General features: G+C 36.5%; 1 protein-coding gene across 2 annotated transcripts in view; it reads right to left on the reverse strand.

The window, feature by feature from the left end:
- The window catches only part of LOC131064005 (L-idonate 5-dehydrogenase), a 310,247-nt gene that overhangs the window by 207,004 nt on the left and 86,965 nt on the right, over nt 1–16,278 (reverse strand). The window lies entirely within an intron of this gene.

Consider the following 16,278-nt stretch of genomic DNA (forward strand, 5'->3'; position numbering starts at 1 on the left):
TCCACCCCTTAGGCATTTTACGGGGGTATTAGAGAGGAGAAAGCAAAAATAAAAGCAAAGGCAAACAATGCCTTTGGCATCGATGAATACTTAGGGAATTTCTCAACCCTAAAAACCTCATTTTATTCATTCGATACTCTCTATCTTCTCTTTGTTGTGGCGTGAAATGGCCAACATGAGGGTTTAGGCGAGAAAGAAGGGCATTTTTGGAAAAAATGCAGAAAATGCAAGGCAAATTTTCGATTTTAGGTGTTGCACAAGTGCCGCCATGAGAAATACCTTGAGGGATTTCGATGTTCGAAGCCAAGCACTCAGGCCGCCATAGGTACATGCTATATTCTGAAGATTTTCGAATTTCTGGAAACGATTAGCAGATTTCCAGATGCATATTTGTCACAACCCTCTTTTATCACTATTGGATTTAAAATACAAACTCTATTATATTCTTTGGTTAAGCTATTTAAATGATTGAATGAATATTATAAAAGGATAAAATAATAAAACTAACACACACACATGGAAAATATACATTTTTCTTATTTATTTATTTAGTTTTCCACATCCAATTATGGCACATGTTGTAGGAAGAATAAGAAGCTTCTAGAGGATTCTCCACCACCTTGCATGTTACTCCTCCCACTAAGTCTAATCAATTTGCATGAAGTCCAAAATTGGGAAAGAATCTCTTTTTTTAATTCAATTTTCAAGATAGTGGAATGGAGGGAATTTTCTTATAAAATTATATGCAAGTTTCAAAGAAGGGAGTTGATTATGTTTTTGAAGGAAATTTTCCCAAGTTTTTCTTGGGTAGTCTCATTTTATTGCAGGATTTTTTTTAAGTTATGGTTGGAAGATCTCTCTCTAGTTGCAAGGAAGGATCAAGGATAGCTAAAGGATTCAACAGCAAGCTTCAGCAAACCAAGTTCTCTCTTTTTTGTCATATGAGAAGTTTATATTATCAAAAAAAAAAAGCTTCTAGATCTTCTTTCAAAAGTTTATTAGAGTGTAAGTCTCTTCTTCTATGTAGGAATAATTATTGATAAGTTTCTTCCACATAAAGCAAGTAAAAGATAGTTCTATTATTTATTTTATTTTCCTTAAGAAATATGCTCATAATCTTGCCTTTTGCTTTTCCAAGATTTTAGATTTATGCAAAAAAAAAATCATATTTCCTTTATTCTTTTAAAATCTATTTTTCTGAAATAAAACTCTTCCCTGTGTGATTGAATCTTAATCTTTATCTCTAATTCATTTCTCTGGAAATCTGAATCTCATTCTTAAAATAAATTTCTCTGTGAAAATTAGTTGAAATGAAAGGAATAGTTTTCACTGTGAATAATCCTCTGTGATATTCTCATTTGATTCCTTTATCTGGTTATATCTATTTTCTCTGTAAAAATTAGTTGAAGTGGAGGGATAGATTCGCTGAGAATAATCCTCTGTGTTGTTTATCATTTGGTTCCATCATTATTTTGTGTCTGGAAATCCACTTCTCTCTGGATAATAGCTGAAACTAAGAAATAAATCCCTCTAAATAAACTCTCTGTGTTAATTACTCTTATATATAAATCCATATTGCTTTCATTTTGTATGCTGGTTAAACTCTACTCTCTTGTTTAAATAAATTAAAACTGGAAATCATATATATAAATGTATACATATATATATATATATATATATATAGTAATTATAAAATTTTGTTTAATTAAAACTGGAAATCATATATATAAATATATATAGTAATTATAAATCTCTTTCATGCAATGTAAAAGTCTTTATTGTTGGGTGTGCAGTACCCAGCACTCTGCACGAGGTATTGGGCCGCAAGCGGAGTTAATACTCCGCAGGGGGAGTGGTACCATTACAGTACCCTCCACTACCCTGCGACCACTGCTGTGCGGTACCCAGCACTCTGCACAAGGTATTGGGCCGCAAGCGGAGTTAATACTCCGCAGGGGGAGTGGTACCATTACAGTACCCTCCACTAGCCTGCGGTCACTACTGCGGCAGTGGCCGCAGGGTAGTGGAGGGGACCGTGGGGTCCCCCTCCCACTTGCCCATTTTAAAGGCCAATTAAATCTTAAAGTATGGCAATGTTAATTGTTAGAAATTTTTTTATGTATATGCTAATTAAATTCCTTTTTATATATATAATTTTGGTTTATTAAAATTTTGAACTTAGATAAATTTTTATTTAGATTTTAGTTTAACAATTTATAAATTGTAATTAATTATATCAAATTTTGTAATTAGATATTTTTGATCCACTTAGCAATTAATCCCCATTAAATGATTTGAAGCTAAATTTTATTTTGGGATTAGTGGCTTTATAAGTGATATTTTCGCATGTAACTTACACTGCCTCCGCCTCATGCAAATTGCCTCGCATTGATTACATTTATTGGCGTTTCCATCTCCATGCAAGTTTCACGTTTAATTATTATTATGCAAGTTTCCTAATTGTTATTATGCAAAGTTATACTCCAAGGTTTGAATAATAAATAACGTTAATTATGGTTTTAAATTTTACGCGTTCAGTTAGTAATTGCTTTCAAGCATGATGTTTTCGTAGTTAGAAAACTAAATAAAGGAAGTTGGAAAACCAAAACCAAGTAGCGTTCGGTATATACAGTGCCTCTGGGTCACGCTTACGGGTAATACCGTCATGTTGAACTACTGCACTTAATGCCTAATAAAGCTACATCAACGACGTCTGTGGCATCGTCCCTATAAATCATCGGGGAGTAATAAGGGACACTTGGAAGTTAAAATCCAAGGGGCGGGTAATCCCCCTTGGATCAATAATCTAATAAGATAATTTTTAAATGATTTTTTCATCCGTTGAGAGAAACCATAGTAAACCCGCTTTAGGGTTGGTTAAGTAAAATGCTTTTATGAAATTGTTTTTTTTATCTTGAAGGGATATTGGTGATTGGCAATTTGGTCAAGGGTGACGCTCATGATAGGTGTTAGGATGTAGTTGTTAGGCCACAAACAATAGGCCATCTTGAGCCTTTGTTTAAGTGCTACCACCATGCGTAGCAACCGCAAAGAAACTGTATGGGACATTTACCCTAGAAAGGGTTGCGTACCCACTAATCAGTTTACATCAAACCATAGAGTAGAAAATAGAACTACATACTTTATGCCTTGATCCCGTGCCGAAGCGGGTATGTAGGCAGTCTTGGGACGGAGTTGTCCCTCATAGTCAGGCGTTCGTGGGTGGGGTCTAGGCTTGGTAAAAGAAAGATTGAGTAAGAATCCTATTTTGAAAGATAAGATAATTAAAATTGAAAAAAAAAGGTGATTCATTGCATACTTGGAAGGAATCCCATATGGATTTGCTTGACTTCCCGAGGCTTTAAGCCAAATTCCGAGGCGGAATTCAAGCTTGTGTTATGTTATTCAATTACTCCTAAGGACGGCAACCTCGGTGCACTTTTGTTAAAAGAGTGTAGCACTTAGTGAGTGGCTCAGGACCCGAATGGTCCGGATGAGTCTAAGTCTCTGGCCAGAGCACCTCCTATCCCGATTGGATAGATGCCTACCCCGTATGGGTAGATGCCTATCCCTAATTGGATAGATGAAATCTTATGTCCCGTATGGACAAATGCCTAACCCGTATGGTTAGATGCTCATCCCGGATGGATGAATGCCTAATCCAAATGGATAGATGCCCAGAGTATGCAACTGAATAAAACATAATGATTAAATTAAATACACAAAGAAAAAGAAAAAAAAAATACTCAATTTTGTTGAGTTAATTATGGTGGGTTATTACATGTCGTATCAGAGCAAAGGTTCAAATCTAGGCCTTGTGCTCACTTCAATTTATTCAGCTAAGGGAATGTTTTGCAATGGTAGAAATTAAATTTTAAAATCCTAAATCAAGAACTAACTACATAATTTAAGGTAAAAACCTAGAATGGCAAGAGGAGGAAGAGGAAGAGGAAGAGGTGATGGAAGGCGTACTAGGAGTCAAAGGGAAGAAAACCATGAAGAAAACCATGAGGAAAACCATGAAGAAAACCATGAGGAAGACCATGAAGAGGAACGACACAACCCAGGAAATAACGAAGATGGGGTCCAAGCTATAATCGACCTTCTAACCGAACAAAGAGATAAAATCAACTTCTTGGAACAATCAATGCAGGACCTTAGGGAAAGGGAGAATGACTTTGAAAATAGAAGTGGTACCGAAAATGGAAACCTTGGTAGCAATCAAGGGAATATGGTGGATAATAGAAAGGAAAATAACATATTGGAACTCTCCAAGGACTTAAAGAAAATCACCCCTCCTAAGTTCGATGGGAGGCAAATTGGTGAAGGGGCTGAGAATTGGCTAAATGAAATGGAAAAGTATTTTGAGTTAAGAGATTTTAACGAAACAACCAAGGCTTTATGGGGTTCCTATCAACTCACAGGGGAGGCATCCAGTTGGTGGACCAACACCAAGGAACAAAATGGGTATAACAGGGATACGGTCACATGGGATCAATTTGTTCACCACTTCCGAGATAGGTGGCTCCCTCAATTGTTCTTTGATGAGAAGGTGACAAAATTCCATGATCTACGTCAAGGGCCCCTATCCGTTCAACAATATTGGGATAAGTTCGCCAAATTGCTTAAATATGTACCTATGTACCAGAAAGATGAAGAAGGCCAAGCAAGGAAGTTCATTTTGGGGTTAAATACCAACATAGGGGCAGAAGTTGACATGCATGGACCCAAAAACATGAATGAAGTACTTGAAAAGTCCCTAAGGCAAGAAAGGAAGATTCAAACACTAGCAGGACGGAACTATAATGGAAACCACTCATTTAAAAGGAAGCAAGAATTCAATGGAAACACTAATTTCAACAAGGGTCAGAGGAATAATTCTTCCGAAAGAAGACCACCTCCTAATCAATATCAAAGGAATGGAAATAATAATAATAACATGGACAATAATAACAGAGGTAACTATAACAGGAATGACCAGCAGAACAGGATAACTTATCCACCCAGGGCCAATGAAACAAGGAATGATCCCCCTAGAAATCAAGGTAGGAGGGGTCCTCCAGGTGGATGCTTCATGTGTGGGGGAAACCATTTTGCAAGGACAGATTAGGGCCAATCAACCCCAACAAGGGCCCCAACAAAGGATTCATGCAGCAGTTAGGAACCGAAAAGGAAGATACCAGAATGTTCCCGTGGAAACTACAGGTACACTATTTGAACAACCAATATCAATTCTAATTGACACTGGATCATCTGAATGTTTCATCTCACCTGAATTAGTAAGCAAATACGCATTAAAAGTTAATCAAATGGAGTCATCATGGACGGTTCAATATGGGGATAAGGCAACTAGGGAAGTAACTAAGTGTTTGCCGAGGGCAAGGGTACAATTTCCTGAATTTGAAACAAGGGTAGATCTCTATGTGGTACCCCTAGGATTATATGATGTAATTATTGGAATGAGTTGGTTAACAGACCATCAAGCTAATGTAGATTGCTATAACAAGATTGTTGAATGTTTGGATGATGGGGGGAAAAAGGTCAAAATCCAAGGAAAGTTTAAACCCATTAATATAGAAACCATCTCGGCCATGCAATTAAAGAAGGAAAGGAGAAGAGGAGGCTTAATCTATATGGTTGAAATTGATGAAGGAAAAGAGGAAAATTCACCAACCTTTGAAAATACCCCCTTCTTAAAAGAATTCAAGGATGTTTTTCTAGAAGAATTACCCGGCTTACCCCCTAAGAGGAAGTTTGACTTTTCTATCGAAGTACTACTAGGAGCTGAACCAGTATCAAGGGCACCTTACCGAATGAACACAACTGAATTACAAGAGCTCAAAATGCAATTAGAGGAACTCTTAGCTAAGGGATTAATAAGGCCAAGTGTATCACCATGGGGAGTGCCAGTCTTATTTGTTAAGAAGAAGGATGGAACCTTAAGGCTATGCATCGACTATAGGATGTTGAACAAGGTCACAATAAAGAATAGGTATCCCTTACCTCTCATAGAGGATCTTTTTGACCAAATGAAAGGAGCAGCAGTTTTCTCAAAGATAGACCTCCAGTCAGGGTACCATCAACTCAGAATTAAGGAGGAAGACATTCTGAAAACAGCCTTCACGACTAGATATGGACATTATGAATTCACAGTAGTTCCTTTTGGTGTAACCAACGCCCCAGCTGCATTTATGAACCTAATGAATAGTGTACTACATGACTACTTGGATAAATTTGTTTTGGTATTTCTGGATGACATATTGATTTACTCTAGAAATGAGGAGGAACATTTAGTACACCTACAAATTGTTTTGCAAAGGTTGAGAGAACATAAGTTATATGGGAAATTGTCCAAATGTGCCTTCTTTGAGGAAAAGATTCACCTACCTTGGGCATATAATATCAAAGGAAGGAATAGCAGTTGATCCAGATAAAATAAAGGCAATAGTAAAATGGCCAATCCCTGAAAACGTTTCAGAAGTAAGAAGCTTTATGGGGCTAGCAAGTTACTATAGGAGGTTTGTGGAAGGATTTTCTAAGGTAGCAAACCCCATCACCTCATTACAAAGGAAGGGTAAAAGATTCGTGTGGACAAAACAAAGTGATAAGGCATTCCAAATTTTGAAAGGGAAACTAACTTCAGCACCCATTCTAAAGGTACCAGATCTGAATGGACACTTCACAGTCGTAACTGATGCTTCTATTGAAGGGTTAGGAGTACTTGTCCAAGATGAAGGGGTAGTAGCTTACGAATCCAGAAAGCTAAAGACTCATGAAGTCAATTATGCACCCCACGACTTAGAGTTGGCAGCGATTGTGCATGCCCTACAAAAATGGAGACACTTCTTGCTAGGGAAGCCCTTTGAATTGAAGTCAAATAACCAAGGACTAAAGTACATCTTTACCCAACCCCACTTAAATGCCAGACAAAGAAGGTGGTTAGAGTTTCTAAGTGAATATGATTTTGAAATTGAATATATTAAGGGGAAGGAAAATAGGGTGGCAGATGCCTTAAGTAGGAGGAGACACTTGATGACTATAGCAACATTCAAAACTTCTTTCAAAAGGCAAGTAATGGATGAACAAGGACATGACCCATGGTATAAGCAAGTCAAATTGACTTTAGAATACGATCCAACCAATCCTAAGATCGAAGGGTATACATTAGATGAAGATGGTTTGCTCAGATACAATAATAGAATCTATATTCCTAATTCAGGAAACTTAAGGGAAGTAGTCTTGTCAGAGGCTCACAATGCCCCTTATTCAGGGCACCCAGGAGTTAACAAACTTTATGCAGATCTAAAGAAGTTATACTTTTGGCAAGGGATAAAGAATGACATTGTCAAGTATGTGGCTAAATGTTTGGAGTGTCAAAGAGTAAAGGCGGAACATAGACATCCAGCTAGATTGTTGCAATTGCACGATGTACCTCAACACAAGTGGCAAGTTATTAGCATGGATTTTGACAAGGGTTACCCATGTCACCTTCTAGGCATGATGCAATAATGGTGGTAATTGACAAACTCACTAAGGTGGCACACTTTATACCAAGGAATCTGACAGATGATACACCTAACTTGGCTAGGTGCTTTGTTAAGGAAATATTTAGGTTGCATGGAATACCAGAGAAAATCATATCAGATAGAGATGCTAGATTCACTTCAAGGTTTTGGACCACTCTTCAATCAGCTCTAGGAACTCAACTAAATTTTAGCACCGCATACCATCCTAAGACCGACAGTCAGACAGAAAGGACAAATCAGATTATGGAAGACCTACTTCGCATTAATTGCATGGACCAACAGAGGAAATGGGAAGAGTACCTACCTTTGGTAGAGTTTGCTTACAATAATACATATCAAACATCTTTGGGAATGGCACCTTTCGAAGCATTGTATGGTAGACCATGTCGAACACCTTTGAGTTGGGATAGTCTTGAAGATAGAGTAATTGTTGGACCAGATATGTTGAAGGAGATGGAAAGGAAAACTAAGGAAATTAGGCAAAGATTGAAGGAAGCCTCAGATAGGCAGAAAAGTTATGCAGACAAAAATAGGACACCAAGGGAGTTTGAGGTGGGCGAGAAAGTCTTCCTAAGGGTTAGGCCACACAAGAGTTCCATAAGATTTGGGAAAAAGACTAAGCTTGCACCTCGTTATGTTGGACCCTTTGAAATATTGGGCAGGATTAATCTAGTTGCATACCGGTTGGCCTTACCCCCCTAGTTGAGCCGAATCCATGATGTCTTCCATGTATCTCTTCTTAAAAAGTATGTACCCGATGAGAAACACATTTTGAATTGGGATGTCTTACAAGTCCAGGAAATGGGAGGAATAATGATAGAGCCATTCAGAATCTTGGAGAGGCGCCAGTGCCAGTTGTGCAACAAAGAGGTTGATCAGTGCAAAGTGCAATGGGACCAGTACGATGAAAACAATGCCACGTGGGAAGATACTAAGGAGATGCAGCAGTTGTTTCCTTTTCTATTTTAATCATGAACTATAGACTCTTTTGGATGCATTCAATAAGTGCATCGAGACGATGCACAAATTAAGGCGGGGAGGATGTCACAACCCTCCTTTATCACTTTTGGATTTAAAATACAAACTCTATTATATTCTTTGGTTAAGCTATTTAAATGATTGAATGAATATTATAAAAGGATAAAATAATAAAACTCACACACACACATGGAAAATATACATTTTTCTTATTTATTTATTTAGTTTTCCACATCCAATTATGGCACATGTTGTAGGAAGAATAAGAAGCTTCTAGAGGATTCTCCACCACCTTGCATGTAACTCCTCCCACTAAGTCTAATCAATTTGCATGAAGTCCAAAATTCGGAAAGAATTTCTTTTTTTAATTCAATTTTCAAGATAGTGGAATGGAGGGAATTTTCTTATAAAATTATATGCAAGTTTCAAAGAAGGGAGTTGATTATGTTTTTGAAAGAAATTTTCCCAAGTTTTTCTTTGGTAGTCTCATTTTATTGCAGGATTTTTTTTAAGTTGTGGTTGGAAGATCTCTCTCTAGTTGCAAGGAAGGATCAAGGATAGCTAGAGGATTCAACATCAAGCTTCAGCAAACCAGGTTCTCTCTTTTTTGTCATACGAGAAGTTTATATTATCAAAAAAAAAAATAGCTTCTAGATATTCTTTCAAAAGTTTATTAGAGTGTAAGTCTCTTCTTCTATGTAGGAATAATTATTGATAAGTTTCTTCCACATAAAGCAAGTAAAAGATAGTTCTATTATTTATTTTATTTTCCCTAAGAAATATGCTCATAATCTTGCCTTTTGCTTTTCCAAGATTTTAGATTTATGCAAAAAAAAAATCATATTTCCTTTATTCTTTTAAAATCTCTTTTTCTGAAATAAAACTCTTCCCTGTGTGATTGAATCTTAATCTTTATCTCTAATTCACTTCTCTGGAAATCTGAATCTCGTTCTTAAAATAAATTTCTCTGTGAAAATTAGTTGAAATGAAAGGAATAGTTTTCACTGTGAATAATCCTTTGTGATAGTCTCATTTGATTCCTTTATCTAGTTATATCTATTTTCTCTATAAAAATTAGTTGAAGTGGAGGGATAGATTCGCTGAGAATAATCCTTTGTGTTGTTTATCATTTGGTTCCATCATTATTTTTGTGTCTGGAAATCCACTTCTCTCTGGATAATAGCTGAAACTAAGGAATAAATCCCTCTGAATAAACTCTCTGTGTTAATTACTCTTATATATAAATCCATATTGCTTTCATTTTGTATGCTGGTTAAACTCTACTCTCTTGTTTAAATAAATTAAGATTGGAAATCATATATATAAATGTATACATACATACATACATACATACATATATATATATATATATATAAATTTATATAGTAATTATAAAATTTTGTTTAATTAAAACTGGAAATCATATATATAAATATATATAGTAATTATAAATCTCTTTCATGCAATGTAAAAGTCTTTATTGTTGGGTGTGTGGTACCCAACACTCTGCACGAGGTATTGGGCCGCAGGCGGAGTTAATACTCCGCAGGGGGAGTGGTACCGTTATGGTACCCTCCACTAGCCTGCGGTCACTGCTGCGGCAGTGGCCGCAGGGTAGTGGAGGGGACCGTGGGGTCCCCCTCCCACTTGCCCCTTTTAAATGCCAATTAAATCTTAAAGTATGGCAATGTTAATTGTTAGAAATTTTTTTATGTATATGTTAATTAAATTCCTTTTTATATATATAATTTTGGTTTATTAAAATTTTGAACTTAGATAAATTTTTATTTAGATTTTAGTTTAGCAATTTATAAATTGTAATTAATTATATCAAATTTTGTAATTAGATCTTTTTGATCCACTTAGCAATTAATCCCCATTAAATAATTCCAAGGTTTGAATAATAAATAACGTTAATTATGGTTTTTATTCCATGTAATTCATCAAGTAGTTATTTCAATTAATTGAGCTTTGCAATATTTAAATTTTACGCGTTCAATTAGTAATTGCTTTCAAGCATGATGTTTTCGTAGTTAGAAAACTAAATAAAGGAAGTTGGAAAACCAAAACCAAGTAACGTTCGGTATATACAGTGCCTCTGGGTCACGCTTACGGGTAATGCCATCATGTTGAACTACTGCACTTAACACCTAATAAAGCTACATCAACGACGTCTGTGGCATCGTCCCTATAAATCGTCGGGGAGTAATAAGGGACACTTGGAAGTTAAAATCCAAGGGGCAGGTAATCCCCCTTGGATCGATAATCTAATAAGATAATTTTTAAATGATTTTTTCATCCGTTGAGAGAAACCATAGTATACCCCCCCTTTAGGGTTGGTTAAGTAAAATGCTTTTATGAAATTGTTTTTTTTATCTTGAAGGGATATTGGTGATTGGCAATTTGGTCAAGTGTGACGCTCATGATAGGTGTTAGGATGTAGTTGTTAGGCCACAAACAATAGGCCATCTTGAGCCTTTGTTTAAGTGCTACCACCATGGGTAGCAACCGCAGAGAAACTGTCTGGAACATTGACCCTAGAAAGGGTTGCGTACCCACTAATCAGTTTACATCAAACCATAGAGTAGAAAATAGAACTACATACTTTACACTTTGATCCCGTGCCGAAGCGGGTATGTAGGCAGTCTTGGGACGAAGTTGTCCCTCGTACTCAGGCGTTCGTGGGTGGGGTCTAGGCTTGGTAAAAGAAAGATTGAGTAAGAATCCTATTTTGAAAGATAAGATAATTAAAATTGAAAAAAAAAGGTGATTCATTGCATACTCAGAAGGAATCCCGTATGGATTCGCTTGACTTCCCGAGGCTTTAAGCCAAATTCCGAGGCGGAATTCAAGCTTGTGTTATGTTATTCAATTACTCCTAAGGATGGCGACCTCGGTGCACTTCTGTTAAAAGAGTATAGTACTTAGCGAGTGGCTCAGGACCCGAATGGTCCTAATGAGTCTAAGTCTCTGGCCAGAGCACCACTTATCCCGATTGGATAGATGCCTACCCCGTATGGGTAGATGCCTATCCCGTATTGGATAGATGAAATCTTATGTCCCGTATGGACAAATGCCTAACCCGTATGGTTAGATGTTCATCCCGGATGGATGAATGCCTAATCCAAATGGATGGATGCCCAGAGTACGCAATTGAATAAAACATAATGAATAAATTAAACACACAAAGAAAAAAAAAAAGGAATACTCAATTTTGTTGAGTTAATTATGGTGGGTTATTACAATATTTCTCCATACAAAACCTAGCCTTTTGATAGATTTACTTTTTTCCTTAAAAAAAATGAATAATATCACTGCTTGCTATGCATTTCATGGGGAAAGATTATGAGATTTGACTGTGTTCTTACTACGACATTACTTAGTATTCCCCCTCCTCGTTCTGTCATGTTAGATTGCTTCGAACACCATTCCTTGTGAGAAATAAAACCTTAACAATAATGATTATACGAATTACTGCTATAGCAGTCATTTCATTCTATCTCTGCTTGATGCTTGATTATAGTGACATGGAGTGTGTAGACTACTTTACGAAGGCTTCTTAGCAACTTTGATCAAAACCCTACAGTGCCCTTTTGTGTGCACAGTCATAATCACATATAGGGTTGTTAGTATTATCACTGTTATTATTCCACTTGGCTGCTATAAAACTGCAAACTGACCACTGATAAAAGCAGGGTTGTGGTTGACTGGGATGTGAATAGATTCTGTACGCTTTCTTTTTTTTTGTCAGATGGTCATAATGCTTTGATTTGTGCTCTTTGTTCTTTTAGCTTGTAAATGTTGTTGTCGGTCCATTAATGGTACTCGTATCCGAAAAAATTACTATATCATAACCTTCTAGTGACTGCTCTTGTCTTAGATCTCTCTATTTGTCATTATAGTGAACATTTGATGAATGCAATATGTTGTTCCTTCAAAATTATGAGGATTTGACGCCATTTTCATATTCTCTATGCTTGAAATGTTGAACCTGATTGGGGTTCGCTCTATGCATTAGATCTGGACGTCATGGTTGTTCATGACAATGGTGCACATTATTTGCTCTTTTACCTTGGCTTAAAGACCAACAATTGCATGGACTGAACTGCATGTATCACTGGTATTTTCCACCTTTCTTTTGATTGTGTTTGGCAATTATATTAACTGCTACTTTGCCCTCCATGTGGACACTGCATTTTTGTTTATACATATTGCTCTGAGGACTGCATTATTAGATGTCCTTAACAGTGACCCTTGAAAAATACCAATACCACCACTTGGCCGTGCATGCTTACTCTCTACCTTGAGTATATCATTTGGTGTCTCCAACATCCAATTTATTATAGACCTCTTGTTTTGCTCTTTCAGTGAGCTGGTCATGAACTTGTTGAGGGACTGCCATTGCTTTGGGTTATGGATATTCTTATGATTTGCTGTCATAACTCTTTTGTGTTTATGGCTGCCTATATATATTGCTGCACTTGCGTATTTCATAGCCTGGGCTGCTATCTCTGTCTTTTATAATACCACTGTCGCAAGACCTGTGACTGACTTTATACCTTGTCATGTCTGTGATAATCCTATCATGACATAGGCTGGGGTTTGCCTTATTGCAATCTTGACTACACTGAGCTTTGAGTGTGATTGAAGAGTCCCAACACACCTTTGAATGAAGATGCCACCTTAATGCTTCAAAACTGCACCTATGACTGCATTCTACATGTTACTGTGACTACATCTTCATTGTAAGGTTTGTGTTGAACCTCACTCTTTGTACATGATTACTGCTGCTACCTTTGCTTTGAAAATAATAGCAACCTGCTCATTTACTGTATAATGGAGATTACTTTAGCATAAACACATCCTTGCATACATCTTTTGAGTGAGGAAAGTTATCATTATGCTGATCGGCTGATCGTGTGATTGCATACTTGTATTTGTTGCTCTTCATCTGTCATCAGTTTCTGCTATAACTTGATTGTATGAGACATTGTTGTTGCTTTCATATGAGCCGGGCTCAACCCTTATGGGAGCCTCATTTACCCCCACTCATTTGTGAAGATTACGACCAGCAAGCTATCTTTTCCTGTTCCTACACATGAAGCAAACAAGTTAGAAATAAGATGCATTTGATTTCTTTTGATCTGATATTTGTTTTTTCTGAGATCTTCCGTGATGCTGACTATATGCACCTGATGCATGTAGGGACTATATATACATGCATGCGTTAGTATACATGTTAGGAATGTAATCAGCCATTGCTTAGAACAAAATGTTCTAACTCATTGTATATTTAACTCTTTTGCAGATACCAGAAGAAAGGCAGATGCAGACAAGGATGAAGCAGCAAGACAAAGGCAACATCAAGGCTACTCCAACCGTACCAGTCAATCAGGCAATGACTGGTTCCATTCTCAACATGCTCTCTTTATTTTATACTCATGTATACATGCCTATGTATTTCCTTCTTGCACCTGATGCATGTAGCTAGTCTCACGGCTCTTTGTGTGGGACGCATGCTTGAATATCAATAAAATAATTCCTTTTTTAAATGAGATGTCTCTCTCTTTTGTTGTTACGAACTAGAAGTATTAAAATGTAATCTTTAGTTCATTCTTCCTTAGTGCAGTTGGAATGCAATATAGCAGAAGTAATATGTACTTGCTCCATTTCGTAAAAACAAGCATAACCTAGCCTATTTTTCAACTAGAAGTGAAAAATAGGTAACAGTTAGTCCTTGGCATAGTTACAAGTTTTGGGGTTAGACATACACCGGGTACTAATATGGCACTTTATCCATTTGTCTGTTTCCATTCGTGTTTAATCCTATTCAAGATACATCTAGGGAATCCACCTTAGGTCTAGTTGAGGCCAAAGTCAAAGGTCTTACCTATCTTAGCAAATTGGTCCCAAGATGCCCTGCCTAATCATAAATTAAAGGCTTGTCTCTTTGAGTTTGACAACCCTGGCACTAATAGAACGACCTAGATTTAGGTATTTGGAACCTACAAATTTGTGCACCAACGTAGGGTTTGTATCAGATGTTGAAGGCTAGTGAATATGCCAATTGTGACCTTCTTAGCCACAAGTCACCTTCTCTCTAACCGTAGACTTCCATACTTTGTTAGATGGAATTTATAAATGGATTATAGATGCTAGCCATTTTAGTGGTAGTTAACCATTATGATTGTAGAAAAAAAATTTATTTACCTAGACAATGATATTGGTTAGAAGTCATGTCAACATACAATGACACAAATATAGATGATGGCTCTGAAATTGAGTACAAACCCATCATTTCCCTAATCAAAGACAAACAAGCCCAAATCTCTTCATGGAGGTGAAGGAGAAAGGAATGGTGGAGAGCTTTTATCTTTGGATAACAGCCAATTGGTTTACTAATATTGATGGCGTTGTGGTAAACACTTCTACCATAGCATCTGGCCAAAGCTTCCTTGGAGTCAAATATATCAAAATGTGTGACCCACTAAAAGATTTCAATTGACAAAACTGGTAATTTGGACTTCAAAACCCCAATCTAGACTATACTAAATTTGATCTGTATGGTGTATTGGCATAGAAAAACAATGCTGAAATCAGTAAAAAGCTTTTTTACATAAAAATACTTGTCACCTAAGTCAAGGCAATGAAACTCGACACTACTTGTTCAACTCAAAACATTGTGAGTCTAGCAGAAACTCGCATATAGTATTAGCACTATGGTTAAGACACTATCAAAGTATATCAAGAATCAAATAAAATTTAAATTGTAAATGAAAATGTGCATGCTAGAACTGAAGGATAGGACTAATAAAGACAAAAAGTCCCTAAATGCTTTACCTTAAGATCAATGCTAGGATGCTTCTACTCACAGTAGCATTCCATTTGCATGGCATTCACACAACGTAGCCATAAGTATAAGAGTATTTCAATTACCCAAATTTAGAACAGGAAATACTTGGCAAAGCTATAGTATACCAAAACACAAAATGCATTCCTAGTAGCAAAAAACAAATTTAGTTTCCCTATGCTCTAATTTTTTTGCCCTGTAAATGTAAAAACAGGAAAACAGAAAAGAACATATTATACAAAGAAAAAGAGGTCAATTTGTTAAAAAAATAGCATCCTCGCAAGTAAAACACTTGTTGTCACCTGATGTGCCCTAGCTTCAAAAAGCTAAGGCCACATAATTCTTTCTTGGTTAAATAGTCTTATCCTGGTTTGGTTTTATCTCTTTCCTAGTTGTATATTCCCAGCTAATCATTACTTTTATTTGGTTTTTTGTGTTGATGTAGCAAGTTTATAAATTTGAATATTCCAAAGTAAGTACTCTCATCTTTGGAATCATCGTGTATATGTTTATTTTGACTTTGTTAGTGCATCCAAGTTCTTAATGCAGATGCTTATACCTTCTTCAACTCTTTAGTCATCGATAGCTCCAATGGGGCAATAAGGTGGGTCCTAGATTCATTGTATTGTGCCAAGATTTATTTTCCTTTTTTTACAGTATTTGGATTTCAACCTGTCTAGGCTTCATTATAAAAAGGTATAGCATCCAGAACAAGTAATAGCGTGTCTTTCATGAATTATGCTACTATGCTTCTACAGTTATATGATGCAACTGGAAATTGTCAGCAAGAATATGCAATTGCGGTGGGTGTCAAACAGACAAGGCACAAGAATTAAGAACAACGCTATACAAGAAAAGAACAAGGTTAATCATTCAAATGACAGAAAGTGAGAACAATTGCATGCATTGATCTTAGAGAGAGGA

Source organism: Cryptomeria japonica, chromosome 11, assembly GCF_030272615.1.
Source record: "Cryptomeria japonica chromosome 11, Sugi_1.0, whole genome shotgun sequence".
Classification (NCBI taxonomy): Eukaryota; Viridiplantae; Streptophyta; class Pinopsida; order Cupressales; family Cupressaceae; genus Cryptomeria; species Cryptomeria japonica.